This window comes from Pinus tabuliformis, chromosome 2_2 (genome assembly GCF_031772625.1).
Source record: "Pinus tabuliformis cultivar Carrire ecotype Pingquan chromosome 2_2, CPIR1, whole genome shotgun sequence".
Classification (NCBI taxonomy): domain Eukaryota; kingdom Viridiplantae; phylum Streptophyta; class Pinopsida; order Pinales; family Pinaceae; genus Pinus; species Pinus tabuliformis.
The window spans coordinates 409457970-409482448 of NC_142300.1; positions in this window are offsets into that span (position 1 = coordinate 409457970).

The following is a 24479-nucleotide window of genomic DNA, read 5'->3' on the forward strand; positions in this document are numbered from 1 at the left end:
CTGCCTCGACATGCTCCTTTTCCTCACTGCTGGATGAGGTGAGTTCTTCGGCCAGAATCCGGATATCATCATCCTTGGTCATATTGCGAAAAATATCCTAGGAGATAGGGACAGTATAAGTATGGAGGGCATCTTCTACTAGGAGCTTGATAAGCCCATGATGAGCCAGTTGGTCTAGTGTCCCCTCCTTCAGTTTTGTGCCACACTCAATCAATGATTGTAGGAGGAAGTATGGGATGCTCAATTTTTGTTCAGAGGGAAAATCCATCTTATGCCTGAGTTCAGTTAACAAGCGGAAGTGATAACCATACACAATACTGAATTGCCCCTCACAGGTAATATATTTCATAATCTGAAGGCTGACCTCGCTCCAAAATGGTTGAAGGCTGGCTCTCCGGACCCCATTCTTATCCTCTGAAAACTGTTCTTCTGGTAGGAAGAATTCCTTTTTGGCCTTCCGGCCCAATTTCCTTTCCTCTTTATCCCAGGGTATCCCCAATGGCAAATCAGTGACCCGACTAATGAGTTGTGGGGTGAGTTTCAAGGTCAATCCTCTGAAATTTACAGTGGCCAGTGTTTTTGATTTGGGCTGTAGGGACCTTAGGAAATCCTCTATTATTTCATGATCGTGACGTTGAATTCTATCACAGAAGGTCATCCAGTTGGCACGGGTAAACAGTTCTACCACCTCGGGAGTTTCCCTCAATTTTCTGGAATCTGAGGGTTCCTTTCTGATAAACCCTCCTTGCATGATGAAAACACTCTGTTTTTGGCTTCAGCTCTGGTTAGAATGGAAATTCTGATATGGTTTCCTCCTTTGATTCTCAAGACAGGGTTTCTTAGCTGTTTGTATCTCCCCTTTCAACAATTCCCTAGTTATAATACTACTGCTGCCCAAAACTCGACTTGTCAAAAGGAAATTAGGCTCTCACAGACAGGATGCGGAGCTTGTTTTTCTATTCCATCCACATAACAGTCAATTTTTTTTTTATATGTGCACAGGTGAGCGTTACAGCGGTTTATCGTTCATGGAGAGAGTTGGTTAACAGGAACCGTGGAGGAAAATGTGATGTAGCATCATTTGAAAAAAATTCCGTGTATCATATAAGCAAACCACTATTCTTGACCCACTGGCAGACTGGTTTTAATTTTCCCACTTCAAAGAAGCTAATTCACCACCTTTCAAAATATCAAGCATGGGAATGGCCTGTTCGAGCCTACCTCTCTTCGAAATTTCCAATTCCGATGCAGAAGATATGGGTTTCTCTGCTCCGGGAGCTTTTGCTGTGCTTCCTGTAGAGCTCCTTCCTGTAGATAGCTTTTCCTGCTTCTGGAGGACGTCACGGCACTTCTGAGCAAGCCTAGGACACGGGAAGATTTTGAACCAGGCCGAGGAACTCTGGCTAACGAACTGCAGAGGAGGAGGATGCTCACGTTGCTGAAAACCGGTTGTAGGCGTAAATGACAGTGGTTAATGTGAGTGCTCTGGCCGAATGATTTTGAAATACGGCACAATTCATGGCGCGGGGGGTGAGGTGTCCAGGCCGAGCCATTAGACAACTTCACGACCATCATTCCCTGGCGTGTCTCTGACCGCCAATGTCTATCTCCGCCATTACCCGTCGTCATCCCTATCAGTCCACCTATTTCACTGCAAATCTGCTGATTTTCCCCGACTGGACACTTCCCACATGTCGGCTCCACGTCCTTCTGGTGGAATCGAGCATGACTGAGCTCGTTCAGATCCCACGAGGCAATTATACTGGCTGTGGGTGGCCAGTTGACTGGCCATTGCATTCGTTCAATCCACACCATTAACAAATATGTAGTGTTCATAGTATAGCTTATGTAATTTGATGAAATAAGGTTAGGCACTTACTTGTGTGGCCGTGGACATGTTTCGCATGTTTCTGTACATGAAATGATGGCTTTGCTCACTGTTGCTTCGTGCACAGGCGTTGGAATTCTTCGTTCATTGGCTGATGCTGGATGCAAGGCTTTCAGGACCCGGTCCTCTGGTGGTGAACGTCACATGCACGACCCCGTCTTTTCTCAGTTGTCGAGGAGGTGTTCACATTCACGCGGAGCTAGTTGCATGCCTCTTGTGTCGATTTCAACTACTCTTGACTCCATAGTGTGTATTCCAGGCGGATCAGCTGCTACATGATCCCTGTAGGACATCTTGTAGCTGATTCTCCTCCTGGGCTGCATGCTGAACGAACAGGGTTGTATTCACGATTGAAGGGTCCGATTGGAGCTTTTGACAGGTAGAGTGTGTGGGCCTTCATGTATTTGATTTGTCCCTTGAAAAAAAATTGCGTTATGAGGAAAACAGGACTTTTTGCATGACTGTGCAGGAATACAGGACCAAATTGTGGTAATGGCGGGGGAAAGAGATGAAACAGGTGATGGATGGGAAAAAGGGGTGGCTGCAAGCCTCACCAACAAACTCCAAGCTTTAAATCCTTCTCCAGAATCGATTTTGGCCTACCCAAAGGTTGTACAGGATGTTTCCTGTAGAAATGCAGGACTTCCTGTAGAAAGCCCTGAAACTTCCTGTAGGAGGTTGAATCTTGACCCGAATGTGTCCAAATCCTGGAATAAGTGTGTGGCCATGGAGGGAGTGTTGGTGAGGATTCCTGGTAGCTTGGGATGGACCCCTGTACTTGATTTGCGCGACCCTCTTTATCTGCATTATATCCATGCAACCTGCAATAATTTCAAAGATCAGACCTGTTTTTCTTCTTCTTCTTTTTTTTTTTTTTTTATGAGAGACAGTAGGGGCGCCTCTATGAGGTTTTCACCCCCACTATCTGCCCTGGGTGCCTCAAAGAGGTTTTCACCCTAGGATCTTTTTTTATTCAAATTCTTTATTTTCTAAGAGACAGCAGGGGCGCCTCCCTGAGGTTTTCACCCTCACTGCCTGCCCTGGCTGCCTCAGAGAGGTTTTCGTCCAGGGATCTTTTTATTCCTCTTTTTTTTTTTTTATGATCAAGATGTGGCTGGAGCAGAGGCAGAACCCTGCTCTATTACCAGCACTGATTTTTCCACAGTTTCAATGAACTCCTGCCTTGAAAGGGGTTTCTTGTAGATTTTTAGTCGATGCCCATTGAAAAGCATGGGGATGGCTTCTTCATCAATGGTCCTGATAAGGACTGAACCATTGTCATTGCATTTCTCCACTGTATACGGTCCTAACCATCTCGTCCTCATCTTCCCTTTGAAATTCTTGTATCTTGAGTCATACAGCAGCGCCCAATCTCCTGGCTGGAATTACTTTTCATTAAGGTGTCGGTCATGCCATATCTTCCTCTGGAGTTGAACTACCTCTGAGTGGAGAAGGGCCTGCATTCTATGTTCATCTAATCCATTCAACTGCAACAATCTTTCACGTTGAGCATGGTTGAGATCTAGGTCCAGCTGAGCTGCTACCCTCAATGTATTGTACTTGAACTCTATGGACAACAAAGCTTTCTTCCCGTAGACCAGCTCATAAGGTGTGAAACCGGTTGTAGTCTTCGAAGTGGTGTTGTAGGCCCAGGTGGCCTCAACCAGGCGATCTACCCAATCCTTTCTGCTGATGCTCACAACGTTAGTCAAAATCCCTTCCAATGTTCGATTAGTGACTTCCACCTACCCATTTGCTTGAGGATGATAGGGGGTGGAAGTATTGTGCTTGATCTTGCGATGCACGAGCAAGTCTTCAATCAGGTTGGAGGTGAACTGGCTTCCTTGATCTGTGACTAACTCTCTTGGGTAGCCAAACTTGTAGAAGATATTTTCCCTCAGAAACTCAGCCACCTTTTCTTCTGTTGCTGCTTTGATTGCCTTCGTTTCTTCCCACTTGGTCAAATAGTCGGTACACACAATGATGTAAGACCATTGCTTTGAAGGAGGGTTGATAGGACCCACAAAATCCATGCCCCACTTCTCAAATGGCTTGAAGGTCACTTGAGGTTGGAGAGGCATTTCATCTCTTGGAGTCGGTTTCCCCATCCTTTGACATCGATCACACTGGTTGATGTATCTTCTAACATCTTGATGAAAAGTAGGCCAATAGTAGCCTGCCTGTAGAATTTTGAAGGCAGTCCTCTTGGCTACAAAGTGGCCTCCACAAGGTCCATCATGACAGGTTAGGAGGATGTCAAAGACTTCCTCCTCCATAACACAACGTCTCAAGATCTGATCTGAGCCAAGTTTAAATAGGTTGCCCCCGATCCAAGTGAACAGGGCACTCTTCCTTACAATTCTGCTATTCTCTTTTGAGGATAGATGTGGAGGGAACTGTGCTGAGACCAAGTAATTTTCTATATCAGCAAACCATGGAGAGAGTATCGAGATAGCAAACAGATGTTCATCCGGCATCTAGTCATCCAATGTTCCTTCTTCACCTGCAGGCAAGTCCAATCTAGACAAGAAATCAGCAACAACATTTTCCTTACCTAGCTTGTTGACAATTGTCAAATCAAATTGTTGTAACAAAAGTAATCATCTAATAATACGAGCATTGACATCAGGCTTATTCATTAAATATCTAATCGTAGCATGATCAGTGTGTACAAATGTTTGATAACCAGTGACGTAGTGTCTGAACTTGTTTAGGGAATGGACTACAGCCAGGAATTCTTTCTCTGTTACAGTATAGTTCATTTCTGCCTTGGACAGGATTTTGCTGATGAAGTATATGGCATATGGGAGTTTCTCCTCAACTTGTCCTAAGGCTGCCCCTATGGCTTTGTTCGAGGCATCAGTGTGGATGCGGAAAGGTAGGGCCCAGTTTGGACCTCTCGAGATCGGGGCAGACACCAGCTTGTCTTTCAATTCGTCCAGTGCCCCTTGACAGTTGTCAGTCCATTTAAACTCAACATCTTTGCCTAAGAGGCCAAACAATGGCGAGGCTAGCTTACTGAAGTCTTTAATGAATCTTCGATAATACCCTGCTAAGCCTAGGAAACTCCGAACATCTCTTACCTTCTGAGGAGGTGGAACCTTTTGGATGATAGCAATTTTGTTAGGATCCACCTGTAACCCTTGGTGAGAAATGGTATGTCCTAGCACGGTCCCTTCAGTCGTCAGAAATTCATATTTTTCGGGACTGAGGGACAGGTTCATCTCAATGCACTTGGTTAGAATTTTTCCCAGATTAGTCAATGCTTCTTGGAAGTTGGAACCATAGGAGTAAAGTCATCCATATAGATTTCTACTGAATCATGGACCAACTCAGAAAAGATGCTCAATACTGCTCTCTGGAAAGTGGCAGGAGCGTTGCATAGCCCAAAGGGAAGGACTCGATAGGAAAAGGTACCTGAAGGACAGGTGAAGGTGGTTTTATCTTGGTCTTCCGTGCTGATTTGGATCTGGTTACACCCGCTGAACCCATCTAGGAAAGAGAAGAACTTCTTCCCTGCCAGTCCATCCAATACTTGGTCTATGAAAGGTAAAGGGAAATGGTCTTTCTTGGTGGCTTTGTTAAGTTCTCGGTAATCTACACAGATTCTCCACTTCCCGTTCTTCTTGGGCACAAGCACTAGAGGCGAAACCCACTCACTATCGGAGATAGGGTAGATGAATCCTACATCCAATAATTTTTGTAATTCTTCCTTGATAATGTCTTTAAGGGTTGGATTCATTCTCCTCTGAGGCTGCCTGACTGGTTTTCAATCTTCTTTGATGTAGATGTGATGGGTATAGACCAAAGGATGGACTCCTTTCATCTCCTTATAGCTCCAAGCGAAAGCATCTAAATGATTGTTTAGTAAGCTACACAGCTCTTTCTCCTGGGAAGGAGATAGGGAAGAGCTGATATTTAATGTTCTTTCGGGACCAAACTCCACATTTTTAACTCTGGGAGAGGTTGGATCAGTCACACAAAGGTCCACTAAGGTGCTGGCTTGGGTATCCTCCACCAATTCCTCTAAGGATAGTGCACTGGGAGGTGGATTTTGAATCAAAGTCTCAATCAAATCATCCTCGGTTTGAGGACCTCCCCTAGTGGTTTCTATTGTGCACAAGGGTGCAGAGTAGACCTCATCCTCATCTCCTTCTTCCAACCAGAGTGGTAAGTCATGTTCTAGCAGAGGTTGGGCAGGAGGGTATAGGACTAGCTGCTTGGACATAGGACCATTTTTGATGGTCATGTTTCCAACTCGGCAACTGATGTAAGCATCCGCAGTGGCTAACCAAGGCCTTCCCAAAATGAGGGGGTATCCAGTGAGCTTAGCCTTTGGCTGAAGGACCAAGAAGTTTGCAGGATACTCCCAAGAGTCAACAGAGACCAAGACATCCTCCACAATCCCTTCGAGAGTCATGGTGGAGCAATCTTCCAACTGCAGGACTGTCGAGGTCTTCCTTAAGGAACTCTAAAGGTTGAGTTTAAGCATGGTGTCCCTGGTCATCAAATTAATGGCAGCCCCTAGATCAATCAAGTATGGGGAATTATGGTGCCATTGATGTGGACATCAACTACAGGACTCCCAAGGTCCAAATACTTTGGACAGATTACTTGCCCCAAAATCAGATCGGACAGTTGTCCAATTGCATTGATAGTCGAGGCATCTCTCTTTCTCCTGCCTGGGTGCCTGAAACACTTCTCCTTAATCAATTTGTTGTATATCGGTACATCTTTGATGGCCTGGAGAAGTAGTATTTTCACACATAACTGTTTTAGTTCTCCCAGAAGTTCAGTCTCCTCTGGGTTTGGTTGCATGGTTACTGTTAGTCGCTCAGGAAAGGGTGGAATGGCTTTGGGTTCACTTTCCTATTTCTCTTCCTCATCCTCTAGGGGAGGAGGTTGGCGATCTGGAAGGGTCTTTCCGGATCGCAGGTTGATCTCCTGGATCTCCACAGCATAGGTAGGACATGTTGTCTTCCCAATGTATACCTGCTGGGCCTATCGGTTGTTAGGGTTCGGGTTCGGTTGAGCAGGCATATGGGGTTGTCTTGGAGGAGCAGGAGGTAATGGTTGTGGTTGAGCCGGTGGTGGAGGCAGAATGGCAGGAGGAGAGTTGTATTGGGGGCTCCACCACGGTTGAGGTGCATTCCACTGAGGCTGTGGCTGGACATGTGAGTGAAACGAATGAGCAGTGGGTTGAGTATGGTATTGAGGTGGATAAGACCACGGAGGAGGTGCAGACCAGGAAGGATAAGCATGGGGACCCCAAGAAGGCATGTGAGCAGATTGGTTGGGGCTATAATAAGCTTGGGATGTCCCTTGCATCCTCTGCTGGTAAGGTCTAGGTCCATGGGGCCTCCTTTGGTTGAGGAAGTAGAGAGGTTCAGTGGGTGCCTCAGTCCCATGGTACATGGCTTTGAATCCGGGCAAGGTTGGGCATTGGTTTGTAGGGTGGTTCTCCTCACAAACAAAACATACCTCTACTGAGTGCAATGGACACTTGTTCTTAGGGTGCTTCCTCGTACATCTGGGACAGAAAATGGCCAGAGCCCTCTCAGCTTCCTCTTTCTTTTGTTGGATTCGGAAAGTATCAAGTTGCATGGCAATGGTCTGTCTCATCTCACTTTTGAGGTCTTCCATCTGATTAGCAAACTCATGCTTGGAGAAGGTAGTATTAGCTGAAAGTGGATTCCCCCTACCTCTTTTTCGGGCTGCCCTAGAGTGGTTTCTAAACACAGTCTTTATGTCCTCATAAGGTAGTTGGTAAATATCTCCTCCAGCTAGCATGTGAAGGGTATCTAGAAGGTCCTCAGGGACTCCTCGGAGTAGAACCAGCTTTAGAGATTCAGGGTCAAGTGTGCACCTGGCCCGTTTATAGCTGAGTTGGAACCTTTCCTCGTAGTCGTCTAAAGACTCATCATTTCCCATGGTCATCCAAAAGATTTCTCCCTTGGTTTCCTTTGACCTACAGTAATCCCGATATTTGTTGTTAAAGGCTTGCTGCATCTGAGCCCAAGTAGTGATATTGTTTCCAGGTAACCCCATGAACCAGAGTAATGCTGCATCCTTGAGGGTAGAGGGAAAGAGTTTCAACTTTTGCTCATCTACTGTATAGTCATAAGTTCGACAAAGGACAGCAAACTCAAACAGGAAGGTATCAGGATCTTCAGTGGTCAATCCATGGAAATGAGGTAAGGCTGAGGGACCGATGTTCTTCATTTTCATGTCCCTATTGGTCTCTCGGATGGGGAAGGTACCTTCTATTCTCTCGTCATCGTCTCTACCATTTTTTTTGTCAGCCATGGTCTCAAAAGGAATGTTTTCTTGCTCTTCTTCTGTTATAGGATCTTCGTATATCTCAGGAGGTTCACCTATAGGTTCTTCTGGATCATTGCCACCAAAGAAGAGAGAAAGGTGACTCAGTGAAGTGGTGGGGGTGTTGGGTAGGAATTTTCTAGTATTATCTCTATTCCTACAAGGCATGAAAGGATTTTTTGGTTGTTTTTGCTTTTTTCTCTGCTTGTACCTGCAAAACTGAAACAGATGGAATTGCAACTAACTAAAATCTATCTTGCAGAAATGAGAATGTGAATTGAAATGAAAGCAGGAAAAGACTAATCTATTTTGCTGAAATCAAATTGCGAGAAGGAAATACTAGACTATGCTTGCAAAATTGAAATTCTATTTTACGCTTGCAGAATTGAAAGGTTAATCTATGAAAGCAGGAAATGTCTAATTTACTTTTGCAGAAATGAAATTGCAGAATGGAAATGAAATAAACTACTTAGCAGAAGGCGAGAGTAGGAAAATAGAAGAAAAGCAGCAATCACAAATACTCTGACGCTTCCCCGAAACGGCGCCAAAAAGAGTGGTGAGCTCCAGTATTGCAGCAATAATGTGGCAACTCCTGGGACTCCCTTCTTTACTTTTATCAACCTGGTAGTTCGTAACAAACTTGGAAGCGACGGTGCTATATGCACAAGTACTAGCTCTTGCCACAGCTGTCACTTGGTCAGCTGGCACAAGTCTGCTAGGGGCTTAAGCGAACTTCTATGAGCTCTGAGAAGAAGCTTTTTAACTGATGGAAGAAAGCTAACTCAAAGAAAGTTGATCTACTTGCAGAAAGAAACTGGAAAGCTGAAAGGAAACATAACCCTAGCAAACCCTAATTTTACCAGCTATCCCTACCGATGCAAGAAAGAGGATGCAAGCTATTGAAAGAGATTCCATTGTCTTCTAGGAAGGTAAATACATGTATCTAAGGTATTCTACAGTAACATCTGAAAAAAACATCGTATATTTAGTTTTTGTTTTCATTTGAGAATTATCATGCATGCAATTTGACTATTTTGACTGTGCAGAGGTGGACTGGCGAGGGGAAATGCTTGGATGAGGCCGGAAGGTTCAGAGAGGGCCTAAGGGGTCCCCTAACATCCTTCCAGAGAGTTTCATAGAGTTTGGCTATCAAGAAACCTCATTCATGAGCTTCTACAAGAACTCTGCAGGGGTTCTACAAGATGTCTGTGATTTTCTACAGGATGTTCTGTAACTTTCTACAGGATGTTCAGAAATGGGATTGTGGAGGATGGATGGAGAGAAAAGGTGAAGGAGTGAGTGTGGAGGTAGGGTGAGGGTTGGAGATGGTCCAAGACTTGGTGGATGGAGTTGTGGACAGGTGTAGATGGCTGGATTTGGTTCAAAGAAGACTGAAGCAATGTTACACAAAACTAGGGTTATGGGAGCAAATGGCAACGTGAGGCAAGGATTCTGAGTAGAGGGTGGAGTGGATGGTGCTGATGGAGAATAAGTAGATGAAGGAGTGGTACAGGTGCTCTGCAAGTCGTTTTTCCAATCTGAACCAACAAAGACTTGTAAATTCAAAGACCTAGTTACGTTGACCTAATCTGTGCTAGCTGTCAGTAAAGAGAATGAACAGAAGTTTGAACTGCAATGAAACCATGTATTCTAACTCATGCAACTAAGCAAGCAAAAGTATGAACTTGTAACCAACTTCTACACATGAAAATCAAACACTAGTGATTGCATGGCAAAGCAAAATCAGTGTTTTTGTGGGCAGCAAAGTCACCCTGATCCCAGCTCCTGATCCCACTAAGGGAGAGGTGAAACCAGAGATGTTTGATGGCCCTTTTTTGAAGCTTCTCCCTGTTAACAACCTATCAACTAAATCTGAGCATCAGAAGTCTTTTTAACCTTTAACAGTGACCTAGTTAATCAGCAAAGTTTAATCTACCTAATAGAAATGTTTTTGCAAATGCATAAAGAAAAACTAACAATACATAAAGGAGGCCTTAGCACTCGGGTTGGGCCCAACCCCAAGAGCTGTAGGCTCCTATAAAGAACTTAGATCTGGTGCCAAGTAAATCTGCTTCTCATTATTCAAAAATAATCATCATATGAAAGTTGTACAGCAGTAGCTACAAGAAAACAGGCTGAGCAAAATGACGGCACTATAGTGCAAAAATACCAAAAGTTCCAAAAGTAAAATACGAAGGCTGAGGCCTTCCTATTTGTACAATATGAGGGGGCTAGCAGCCCTCCTAGATTCAAGGGACTCGGCTGTCCCAACTGCTAATAAACAGTCACTCTTCTGAAAACTGCTTGGCTGCCTTTAAAACTCGTTTTGGCGGCCTGTGGAGCTCGGAGTTGAGGGTGGAGATTTTGAGGAAGGCCATTTAATGCAAGAGACAACCTCCCTATGAATCCTCACCTCAAGCTTGGCTATCAGTTGACCCATGATTGCTTGGTTTTGCTCCAAAATTTGTCCAAAAATCCTGAAATAACCACGTATTAGCCTCCTAGGTAGAGTGACCACCCTTATTCGTTCAAGTAACACAAACATACTAAAAAACATCCATAATCTATGAAAAATGGAGGATTGAACAAGGAAAATTAGGCAAAATGAGCCCAATAAGTTACCCAATTTGGGGGCTCATCAATAGGATCTCTTCGATCAACGACGAAGGAGGGAATATTCTTAATTCCCATGAGGAAATAGAGGCTGTGTTATTTCAACAATTTTGAGGTGTAGCAAAGGGAACCATTTCAAATAGAGAGCATTTCATCAGGGACTTAACAAGACATATGCCTAGGCTAGTGTCTAGAGAGAATAATTTCAACCTTAATAAGCCAGTGACTGAAGAGGATGTTAGTGAGGTCCTCAAAGAAATGCAGAATGGTAAAGCGCCAGGCCCTGATGGTTTCAATGTGGATTTCTTTAAAGCTTGCTAGATATTGTTAAACTGGACATTTTGAATGTAGTGGAAGATTCCAGGATGAACAAAACTATTTTGAAGGTGCTCAATACCTCCTTCATATCCCTGATCCATAAACAGGACAATGCTCAAACTCTAGACAGGTTTAGACCCATAGCTTTGTGCAATGTGGTATACAAGATAATATCCAAGGTTGTGGCCAATAGACTCAAACCTCTTCTTCCCACACTAGTTTCTGTGGAACAATCTGGTTATGTGGAAGGCAGACAAATTCTCAATAACATCATTCAAGCGCATGAGGTGGTGCACTCATTGACTAGAAATAAGAAGGCTGGAATGATCATGCAATTGGACCTAGCCAAAGCTTATGATAAGTTGAATTGGACCTATATCAAGAAAGTTCTTATTGCTTTTGGGTTTGATCATAATTGGGTTAGATGGGTCATCGCCCAAGTAACTTCTTCCAGCTTTTCAATATTGGTTAATGGTTCTCCCTCCAAGATTTTTTTCCTTCAAGAGGCCTCAGGCAGGGAGACTCGCTCTCTCCCTTTCTCTTCATCCTCATGATGGAAGGACTTGGTCGGTCTATGAAGCATGCAAAAGAAGTTGGTAATATTAAGGGTCTCCAACTTTCTGAGAATGGACAGGCCTTGACTCATCAACAATTTGTTGATGATACCATGCTGCAAGGAATCCCCACGGTCAATGAAGCTCTTGCATATAAACAAATCCTAAGTGACTTTGCCATGGCTACAGGTATGGAAGTTAATCTCTCCAAATCTAATAATTTTTTCTTTAATACCAATATTGCTATTTAGAGGAATATCTCCAGAATTCTAGGCTTTCAAAGGGATGTCCTCCCCTCAAAATATTTTGGAGTTCCTCTATTTGCTAAACCTTTGCACAAGAGCATTTGGGAGATGGTGATTAATAAAATGCAAGATAAAATTAGGAAATGGACTATTAGATCTTTAAACTTGGCTGGTAGGTTGGTGCTTACAAAGGCTGTTCTTCAATCAATCCCAGTTTTCATGCTATCAGCACTCCCAACACCAAAAGGAGTCTTGCAACAATTCAGAACCATCCAAAGAGAATTTCTTTGGGGTAAGGGGGAGGAAAGAAAGAAATGGGCCTTGGTAGCCTAGGAAAAAATCTGCAAACCCAAAAACCATGGGGGTCTTGGATTGGATGATCCGGAGATTCTAGGCAAGGTTTTAGGGGAAAATTATGGTGGCATTGGGTAAAAGACCCAAAGGCTCAGTGGGCTAGTATCTGGAAAGAAAAATATGCCAGCACTTGGCAAAATGATGATCACGTAAGGATGTCTGGAAGTATAAATGGCTTACACATCTAGAATAAGGCTTGGGAGAACAAAGGCTTAGTACAAAAAAAAGCTTCTGGGAAATCAGAGAAGGAGATCTAGATTTATTTTGGGGGGATAAATGGCAACAAGAACCTATACTGTTAAAAGAGGAATTTTTGGACCTCAAGAAAGAGACAGAAACCAAAGGGTTACCTAAAGTAAAAAAAAATTGGGATCAAACCAACAGTACAGGAAAATGGAGAACCTGGAGGAACATTAATTACAGGGATGAAAACCCCTTGAAAGCAAAAGCAGAGGCACTTATGACAATGTTGGAACAAAGGAATATTTTAGTGACAAGGGGGCATGGCCAACTTAAATGGGGCAATAATAATGAGGGTACCTTTAATCTTAACGAGGGAAAATGAATTCTCCTTGAACTGGATTCCCATGTTTCAGATAGGATTTGGCAGAACCTATGGAGGCATCAAGGTTGGATGAAGATTAAGCTCTTCATGTGGCTGGTTCATCGTAAGAAAATTTTGACTTGGGATAACATTCGGAAGAGGGGTGTTATGGGGCCTTCCAGATGCTAGCTCTGTGAAACCCAAGAGGAAACAATGGAGCACATTCTCAATAGTTACATTTTCACCTCTAGGTCCTGGGATACTTTTGCCACCATTTTCCAATAGATTGACAGGGACAAAGGGAGTATTATCAATACCCTAAACAATTGGAGATGAAAATTTTCTGATTATGAAATTCTTGGCTCAGCTTGGGCTCTTACGCCAAGCTTCATTATATGGAATTTCAGGAAAGAAAGGAACAATAGAATCTTCAAAAATGAAAAGAGTCCCTCTCAATGCCTTTTTGAGTAGATCTTAAAACAACTTAAGGAGACGGTTGGCACTACAGTGTGTAATCCCCCTAAGAATCCACCTTCAGAAGCTAAAATGTGGATTCTCCGTCAGATGGGTATGCAGGGGCTTATTCCTCAGGGCCTGGATAGGAAGGTAATGAAAATGGATACTGAGCAAGATTTCTGGCATCCTCGCCCTCAAGGTTTTTTGAAATACAACATTGATGGGGCTTCAAAAGGCAACCCGGGTACTGTTGGCTTTGGAGGAGCGTTAAGGGATGAGATGGAAGTATTCTTTCCATCTTCCATTGCCATTTAGGAAGAGCTACTAGCAATATGGCGGAATTAATGGCTCTGGAGCAATGTTTAGATTTCCTGAAGCAGGATAACTGCCAAAATGTGATTGTCGAAGCTGATTCTGAGTTAATCATTAACTCGGTCAAAAGAATAAGATGTGGCATGGTGCCGGAAGAAGTCTCAAAACACTAGAGGCTAATCCACATCTTTCAATGTATTCAGCTTCACCTCCAGTGCCTTCGTACAGTAAGTTTTAACCATGTACGAAGAACGGCCAATAAATTGGCAGATATTCCGGCCAATCAAGGAGCGATCTGTTCCGAAATCAGGGTCGCGATGGTTTGGCAAGAGATGCCTCAGAATAGATTAAAGGCGCATTGTCATGACCAGGTGGATGAAGACAGGATGGTGTTTCGAAATAGAGCCATGGAGGCGGGGCCTAAATGACTTGGATTCATTATGAATTATTGTTTTTTTCACAGACTGGTCTTTTGTGGGATGTAGGCCACTATCAGCCTCCACAACACTGGTAAGCACAAACACAAAGGCTCTAAGCGGAAGCTGCTCGACAAAATATATTTATCGGATGGTGGGTCGAATGGCTGGAGTATCATCTTACATTGGTTCAAGTACAGACATAGAGGGGTTGGTACAAGGGGCTGAAATCTTGGCTTTCTCGACGGCCTTAACAGCCCCTGTTTTCTTTCTATGGACACAAAACGCTCTCGTGGTGGTATATGGTTCATCGCAGGCCTTTCAAGCGGGAAGAAATTTTTCCGAAATGGAACCGATTCCACTCATCAAGCTAGACGTGGCCAAGGGGAAGGACTAATTACCGCCCTCATCACGCACTAATGTTCGGTGTTGTAGACCCATGCGATATGATCCTCAGCTGTCGGATTAAGCAAGGCAGATCTATGGTCAGGAACGATCAAGCATGTAGGTGGGTCCAGGTCATTAAGCATTGTGCTTCTAAGCACTGCGAAATCTTCCACTATCGTTGGATCGGGTGAGGAAATTTAATGGTTGAGATTAAGGATGCAAGGCCGGATGAGGAATATATTTTGTGCTTGTTTCGTTTCATGGTGAGAATCAATGATTTTTGCATGTTCTATAGATCATACGGCCTCAGCATGGTCTATCTTTTGAGGGGATTGAGGTTTTGTTTATAGGGTTTGGGGTTTTTTCCTTTAGCTCGATGCCCTTGGCAGTAAGAGAATAGTTTTTCCTTGGTCCACAGTTCCTCGTGGACTGGTGTATTTTATGTAAATTATCTTTTGATTTAATGAAATAGAAGGTAGGACTCTTGCTTCAGCAAAAAAAAAGAATGCAGTGCTAGATCATCTAGCGCGCATTGAAATAGGAGAGGAGCCTACCAATTTGGTGGAAGGACTGCCTGACGCGCAGATCTTTGCGGTATGTGTATCAGACAATCACTTTACAAACATTATCCACTTCCTAAATACGGGAACGACTCCAGAAGGATACACTAGTCAACATAAGAAGTAATTGGTGGTGCGTGCAACATATTTTTTAGTTATTGCAGGTCACTTGTATAAGATTGGATTGGATGAGATACTACGACACTATATGCCTGATTTTGAATGAAGCAACATCCTAGTTGAAGCTCATGGAGCGACTGCGGGAGGTCATTCTGGAGGAAAAGCAATGATGCAAAATATTTTATGCACTGGGTTGTGGTGGCCAAAATTTCATAAGGATTCCAAAGCATATTGTAGGGCATACGATGCATTTTAGAGAACCAATAGGCCATCACAAAGGGATGAGCTTCCCTTGAATCTACAAGTATCATTGCAACTGTTTAAGAAATCAACAATTGACTTTGTAGGACTGATTCAACCTCCAGGAAAGAAGACAGGTGCATGGTATATCATCACCGCGACCAAGTATTTGACCAAATGGGTGGAGGCACAGCCCATGAAGGACTGTACATGGGAAGCATCATGGAAATTTCTATTTGAATATGTGTTGACCAGGTTTGGTTTCTCATAGATTTTAATGAGTGATCGTCGTACGCACCTCCTCAATGAAACGATCAACGTGCTGACAAAATAATTCCAAGTTTGTCATCAAAAGAGTGTGCCATATCATCCTCAGGCCAATGGGATGGTTGAGGCATTTAATAAGATATTGGAGGATGCACTGACAAAGGTTGCAATGCATAGAGGAATGATTGGGATGTGCGAGTATTAGCTGTGTTATGGGCCTATAGAACTACTTGTCAGAAGCTTACTGGTCAGACACCGTTTGGGTTGGTCTATGGTGTAGAGGTTGTGATGTCTATCAAGTATATCGTGCCTAGTCTACGCATAGAGGCATTCACGGGAATGGTGGACCGCGAAGCCTTAGAAGAGCGGCTCACGTAGATCGTAGAGCTTGAGGAGGATAGATTTTTGGCTGGATTCCATCAGTAGGTTTAGAAGGAACGCAAAAAGTCATGGCACAATTGACACATCAAACTGCACACATGCAAGTGTGGAGTACTAAAGAAGGTATGTTTTTGGTAATTATTTTAGCATCTTTTCATTAGAACTTACAAACCTTTTGCATCATGAACTAGGAAAATGATAAGGAATTGTAATAAAACCTGTGAGATTAATGTGCAAAGCGAAACACTGACAATTGTCATTTTCTTATGCAGAAAGAAGGGAAAAAGACTGTCGTTCTGAAGGAAAGAACAAGGCCAGGTTAACCGTTGTGCCTTTGACGGGGAACCGTATGCAAACAAGGCAAAACAGATCAAAGCGAATCAGCCCTGGAAAGGAAGTGGAGATGTCGGCTCAGCGCAAGAAGGAAAAGAGATAACTGAGAACTAACGGTTCGGCGAATCCCTCAGGATCCTTTGATCCTGAGGGATTGTTGCTTTAACTATTTTTACACCTAGACATCTCCGCCTTCATCATTATAAAAGGGGAAACACTGTTAACTCGAGGGGTCTATCGAGTCCTTATATTTTATGTAATTTCTCTGAAGATTGGAACTTTGATCATCGAGTCTCGTTGAGAACTGATCTACTGTAATTCCATTTTATGCATTAATACAAACTCGGTTGCTATTTCATCTCTGAGTCTGGAATAACTTCAAGCAGTGTACCCCTGAAGGCTAAGGGCCCGGCCCTGGAGGACACTTGCTCCTTTACCATTACGTTTGGTTTATGCGTGGTTTGCTTATTAGTGTTATTTGGTAATATGATGTGTTTTGTTAGTTTACATCACATGCTCTGTTATGTTTACTTTACTGAGACAGAACTATTGCGTTAACTCTGCAACGTATCACTGTTCTTTCAAGTGTTGATATAATACTATCTGTCTTTACAGAATATTGTTGCTGTTCAATTATAGAGCCTCTGTGCTGTGTACTAATTCATTGATATTACAGAATTCATCTTAGCGATTATGTTCTTTGCGATTGTTGAGTATATAGACATTGTTGTTCCATTCTGAAACACAGTCGTAATATTTTATAACTGAGATTGATAACTGGTTTACCAAGATCAGGTTACTGTTAAGATGTGTCATGTGCATATATGGTTTTGAAGTGTTGTTCTATAATGATTCATTAATTAGTGTTGTTCCATTTTGGTGTGTTGTTCAATTCGTCCTTAAGAGTGAAGGATTTCCATTTGATTCCTGTAGGTCACGATTCATGCATTTGATCTTGTAGACTAAGGTGTTACTACTTGTTAGACTTAGTTGCTGTTACAATTTCCTATTTGCTGTTCCATTTCAGATTTGCTGTTCCATTTCAGATTTGTTGTTCTATTTCTTATTTCGTTGTTCCATCTCTTATCTGCCATTCCATTTCCTTTCCTTTGTTATTTTGGTGTGAAGAACGATCCAGGGTTGTAGTGAGCACTGACATTTACTGCCTGGCTCCCAAATCCACGATCTGTTCTTTGATTTACTTTAATTCCATCAGTTTACAAAGGGATGAGTTATGACTACTGAACCCTTGACTGATAAATTATTTAGTTTTTTGAATGTGTAGTTTAATCTTTTGAGGTAGTTTTTTGTCAAAAAGCATCCATTTACTTTTGTATTTTTGAGCACTGTACTACTAACATTACTCAGGCAAATGATAGCCTCAGACTGAGACACTCTTTGAAATAACAAAACGTTCCTAGATTGACAAAATAATGTGAGGTAATTAGAGGTGAAAGAGACCCTTTTTATAGCTCCACATTTTGGCGCCGTTGCTAGGGAAAGCGTGTAGCCATTTGTTTCTTTCCAGAGTAGTGTAAGAACCTGTTAGGGAAGAATTCGGTTTTAAAAATAGAAGGTAAGAACCTATGTGTGGAGCATGTAACAGCCCTGCTCCCCTGCCCGCTTTCCTACGTATTTGCTGCTATTTTGTTTGGGTAGAATCTAGCAGTTGATTTGTGTGCATGACTAAGCAAAAAACGCCAGAAAAGAATTCCAAACCCCTACCCAAGCCAGAAAAAGCTAAGGGTCCAGTGACCCTTGGCCGATCAACCTTTATAGACGAAATCTTCAAGAAAGCAGAATCTCAGCCTTCAGTAGGACCCAAAAAAGTTATTTCTAGACAGCCTACTAGTTCCCTTCAAGCCACAAGATCACCATCTGTAGCCTTTGTTGAGGTGCATAGTCAAACTAAAGAGCAATACTTTCAAGAAATTGAAAGTTCTACTCCAGAACTTTTGCAAGAAGGTAATTTCAGCAGTTTTTGTGAAGGAGGAGGAGAGATAGGGGAAACTGAGGAACTGAGGTCTCCTCTTGGGACAACTCAGCCATTAAAAAGCCCAGAAAAGGGAAGTGCTGCAAGAATCATTGTTGAAGAAACTCAATCTCCTCAGACATTAGGCACTCTCATTATCCCAGACAAAGGAAGTGTTATTAAAACTATTCCTGTTAAAGCGATTCCTTCTCAACCTAGGAATACCCTCCTAGATATCCCAGAAGGTTATTGGCATATATTCGACCAAATGGCTCAAAACCAGCCAAACACCCAAACCTCTACATTGCAATACCCCATAGTGGATAGTGCAGCAAATGCACCCATGAAAGCAATCCCTCTTCAACATATCCCTACATTCCATGGTCTTACATTAGAAGATCCGGATGCATTTCTATTTGAGTTGGATGTGCTGTGTAGGGGATATGATTACACCACCGACCCCCAGAAACTAAAATTATTTCCCTCTACACTAAAAGGGGCTGCCTTAAGATGGTTTATGGGATTAGGTGGCAGGGTTATAAATAACTGGGATCAAATGAAAGAATCTTTTCTAAAAAAATATCAGGACTATTGAAGGTCTAGAGAACTGAAGGATGAAATATTCCAAATGGTAGCTAGACCAAATGAAACATTAGAGGAGTATGTGGAACGTTTTCAGTATAATCTTCAAATATCTCCTTATGCATCACTAACTTTAACTGATAATGTGTTAAAAATAGCATTAATTAGCGGCATGAAGGAACAATGGATTGAAACATTAAACATTATGGGAAAAGGAGATATTTATCAGAAAAATTTTGCTGACATTATTGACTTATGTATTAGGAGCTCGAGAGGCAGCACAAGATTAAAACCGACAGAACATGATTGGTCTGTAAGAGATAATAAAATTTCGACAGAAAGAGTAATGCGTGCAGAAATTGGAAATTTATTGGAAAATTTTAAAACTGATATACTAGGGATGCTGACTACACAACTTGATGTTATGCAGGCCAAGCAGAATCAAATGGAGGCAGAGCAGAATTTGGCAACCTTCTGTCCCCGATGCAGGAAGAAACATAGCCATAAGGAGTATCCGCTAGATGTAATCCGAACATGCACCATCTTCACAAAAGATCACCTTACGGAAAGTTGTCCCTCACTTCCCGGATTAAAAGCAGTATATAAGGAAGCAGAAGAAGAGCCAAAATTGGTGTATCTGCTCAACCAGCGCCGTCAGTGGCAACCGCAACAATTTGGTATGTTTTTGGACCCAACAGTATAATGCTCAACGATATAATATGTGGCAAAGTCAATCCCAACCCCCGTTTCCAAACTGGTCACCACAGTCATTTCTTTCATCAACCCCATGGCTGAATCAGGCAAGCCAATCTAGTTGGCCGAATTTTCCCTATGCCCCACCATATTGGCAAAGTAACGCATACCCACCACAATGGACTCCCCGTACTTCACAAAGTTCAGCCTGGCAAACAAACTAGAAAATACCGATGCATCAGCCAGTAGGAACTATGCCGCTCCCTCAACCTACACTGCCAGCCTTACAACAAAATCCCCATTCTAATCTGAGACCGCAACTCCCAGCCCAACCCAACCCCAATCGAAATAACAGACCGGTCCAATCTGTCCAAATAGTAGAAACATCAGAAATAGGAGCTGATCTGAGGGAGTGTAATGATCTTCAGCTAAGATTTGGGCGTATTATTGAAACTGAGGGAGATAAGATAGCCCATGTTGAAAATCAGTTACCTAGAGAACATCTTTCACAAGAAGAGGATGTGAACAAACAACAAACTCATAACCAAATAACCACATCCTCTTCCCCGTTCCCAGAACAATTAATCATACCTCGACCTACACAATACCCTGATTTTGACATTCTGGGAGAATTACAAAATTTGTACATAAAAATTCCATTCCTCCAAGCCATTCAAGACATTCCGATATATGCAAAGACTATCAAAGAATTATGTGTAAAGAAACCAAGGAGGAATGTAGCAAACAATCTAAGAGTCCAAGTAGTTGGCACTCTATCTGACTTATTATCAGGAAAATAAATGCCCATTAAATACGAAGACCCAGGAAATCCAATAATCACCGTACAAATTTATGGTCAAACCTTCCCTAATGCCTTAGTTGATCTAGGAGTTTCAATCAACATCTTAACAACTACTACTTGCCAAAAGCTAGGCATTACATCTGTAGAACCCACCTCTACCTTGTTAGAGCTGGCTGACCGATCTGTGGTTAGGCCAGAGGGCACGCTACATGATGTCATGGTATCTGTTCACTCCTGGGAATATCCGAGCGATTTTTTGATAATAAATCCCAAAATCTGACTTGATGGACACCCATTGATTTTAGGTGGACCTTGGCTTACAACTGCTGATGCCTATATTGGCTGCTGACAAGGCAATATGACCATAACGAGGGGAGAAAATATCAAGAACTTAGCCTTATATCCTCCAGCGCAGCCAAGTGTCACAATGATCAAAACTAATAAGCACCCTGTATCATACCTTATCAACAACATTAAATCTCCATTAGCTATACAAGAGGCACTTGATTTTAAAGATCAGACAGAGGATGATGCATTAATAAATTTATTAGTCAAATTGAATTCAAATCCCACACACAGTGTCACATGATAGAGGCAACATTCGATAACGAATTAGAAGAATATCCTCTTAAAGATACACATGAACAAATGATACCTATTACCTCTGTTACAAATAGTAAAATTGTGGAAATCGAACCGGGAAAAACCTTAAACATTAATGCCAACCTCACCTCCAAACAAGAAACGAAGCTCATCCATCTGTTGAGGAAATATAAAGAAGCATTTGCATGGGACTATCCTGATATGAAAGGAATTGACCCTCAATTATGTACACACCACATTTACATGGAAAAAGATGCGAGACCTGTTCGTCAGCCTCAGAGGAGACTTAATCCTCATCTAAAAGATGTGGTAAAGGCTAAACTTCAAAAACTTTTAGATGTCAACTTCATCTATCCTATCTCCAATAGTAAATGGGTCTCTCCGCTTGTGGTGGTACCAAAAAGAATGGGAAATGGAGAATTTTTGTGGACTACAGAGAACTAAATAAAGCAACACAAAAAGACCACTTCCCTCTCCCATTCATCGACCAAGTATTAGACACTTTGGCAGGAAAGAAATTCTTTTCTTTCCTGGATGGCTTTAGTGGATACAATCAGATCCAGATTGCCCCTGAAGACTAAGACAAAACCACTTTTACTTGTCCTTGGGGAACATTTGCCTACAGAGTTCTACCTTTTGGCTTATGCAATTCTCCTGCCACATTCCAAAGGGCTATCCTCAGCATTTTTGTAGACTTAATAAATGAAGGACTTGAAGTATACATGGATGACTTTACACCATATGGAGACGATTTCGATCCAACATTGGATACACTGGAAAAGGCCCTACAACGCTGCATTGCTACCAGGCTTTGTTTAAGCCATGAAAAATGCTATATGATGATGACTGAAGGACTTATTCTCAGACACTATATTTCAGCAGTGGCATTCAGGTAGACCCAGCCAAAATCCAAATAATTTTTCTTATTCCCACTCCTGCCACTCAAACGGAGGTACGCAGTTTTCTTGAATTTTCTAGTTATTATAGGAGGTTTATAGAACATTTTTCGCATATTGCTGCACCTCTGTATGCACTAACTGGTAACATTGATTTTCTTTGGACAAAAAATGTGAACGTGCTTTCCAGGATCTAAAGAAGCTTGTGTCCATAGCCCCAGTCCTTCAAGGACCAAATTGGAATTTTCCATTTCAGATATCATTTGATGCCTCAGATACAGCCATTGGAGCAGTCCTTGGGCAGGAAGAGGATAAAAAACCATACACAATTTATTATATTAGAAAAAATTTATCCCCTGCTGAATTAAATTACACTGTTACTAAGAAAGAATTTCTTGCTGTAATACATGTTGTCAATAAGTTTAGACACTACATTACTGATATCCTGTTATCTTATATATAGATCATTCTGCCATCAAATATTTAGCAAACAAGCCTATCACAAATGGCAGAATAACTAGATGGTTGATTTTATTGCAGGAATTTGATATTACAATCAAGGATCGACCTGGAAAAGAAAATCCTGTAGCTGATTTTCTCTCAAGAATGCCAAAGCCAATCGATGCAGCAACAGTTGAAGATCAATTTCTGGACGAGCATTTGTTTGCTGTGGCTGTTCAAACACCCTAGTATGCTTATGTTGCCAATTACCTAGCAGTAGGTAAACTAACGAAAACATCTAACCCCTAATGAGCGGAAATAGATTGTTCAGAGGAGTGCTCGATTCTCATGGGTTGGAGGCTACCTGTTCCACACAGGGGCAGATATGCATATCAGAAGACGCATTCGAGAGGATGAAATCTTCGACATTTTAAAAGCCTGCCATGATGGACCATGTGGCAGACATTTCACCGATCGCAGAACTGGACATAAGGTGCTGCAAACAGGGTATTATTGGCCTACAATTTTCAAAGATGCAAAGAAATTCGTCCAAGCTTGTGACAGTTGCCAGAGAGCAGGATGCCCTGGTCAGTCCGATGAGATGCCCTTGAACCCACAGTTAGTCAATGAACCATTCGAACGATGGGGCCTTTATTTTGTCAGACCAATTAACCCACTCTCAAACCAGAAAACATATATTCTGGTGGCAATGGAATATGTCACCAAATGGGTTGAGGCAGAGGCGTTGCCGAGAGCCACAAAAGATTCTGTCATACAGTTCTTGTTCCATATATTTGTGTGTTATGGCCTTCCAAGAGATATAATTACAGACGGTGGACCATAGTTTTCTGGGAACAAAATAGCTGAAACACTCAAAAACTGTCATGTCCAGTATAAGATCACTACTCCATACCACCCATAGGCAAATGGTCAGGTAGAAAGCAGCAATAAAATAATAGAAGCAATCCTAACAAAAACAATCACGTCACATAGACGTGATTGGGCTGCCAGACTACCAGAGGCACTGTGGGCTTACAGAAAAACATGGAGAAGTACCACTGGTTACTCACCTTATCAATCAGTGTTTGGCAAGAACCCATTTTTCCCATAGAATTCGAAATCCAAACATTGCGAACAACACAGGAAGTTGGCTTAGATTTAACTGAGGCACAGATTAATCGATTGCAGCAGATCAATGAGCTCAATGAAATCAGGCTCTCTGCACTCAAAAATGCTGCACTTATCCAACAGCATCGAGCTAAATGGCATGATTCTCTCATTAAAAATAAATTCTTCCATGAAGGAGACTGGGCACTTTTGTACGATTCTAGGTTTCAGGACTTTCCCGGGAAACTCTAGACTCGTTGGTTGGGACCATACGAAATCCAGAAGGTACATGACAATGGTACTCTTACTCTAATCACTATTGACGGTTCTGGATATGCCTTCAAGGCAAATGGCCACCGAGTTCACCTTTATCGCAAACCACTCACTCGAGAGTCCTTCTGCCAGCAGCTACGCCAAGACTCTGATATGGAAATTTTGGGGGAGGGAGAGAAGTCTTCCTCACCTGTGATTCATTAAGTAATTTATCTCTTTTCACAGTTTGTACATAATTTCTTTTGTTTTGTTTTTGTACATATTTTTGAATCAAACGCTTTGCCGTTACTTTTCGAAGCAGCAGCAATGTTATTATTTTTGCTGTTCCTTTTTTCAAAGGGACAACATTTTTTGTTCTGCTGTTCCTTTTTCAAAAGAACAACACCTGTTGGATCAGTCGTCATTCTGCTTTAATTTTGTTCTTTTTCTTTATCTTTGCTTTCTGCTGTTCATTTTCCAAAGGAACAACACTTTTGCTTTTTGTTGTTCCTTTTCCAAAGGAACATCATTTTTTATTTTTGCTATTCCTTTTCCAAAGGAACGACATTTGTGTGTTTTGTTGTTCCTTTTCCAAAGGAACAACATTTTTCGATTTTTGCAGTTCCTTTTCCAAAGGAACGACATTTGTGTGTTTTTCTGTTCCTTTTCCAAAGGCACAACGTTTTCGATTCTTGCTATTCCTTTTCCAAAGGAACGACATTTCTGCGTTTTGCTGTTCCTTTTCCAGAGGAACAGCATTTTCGATTTTTGTTGTTCCTTTTCCAAAGGAACAACATTTTCGATTTTTGTTGTTCCTTTTCCAAA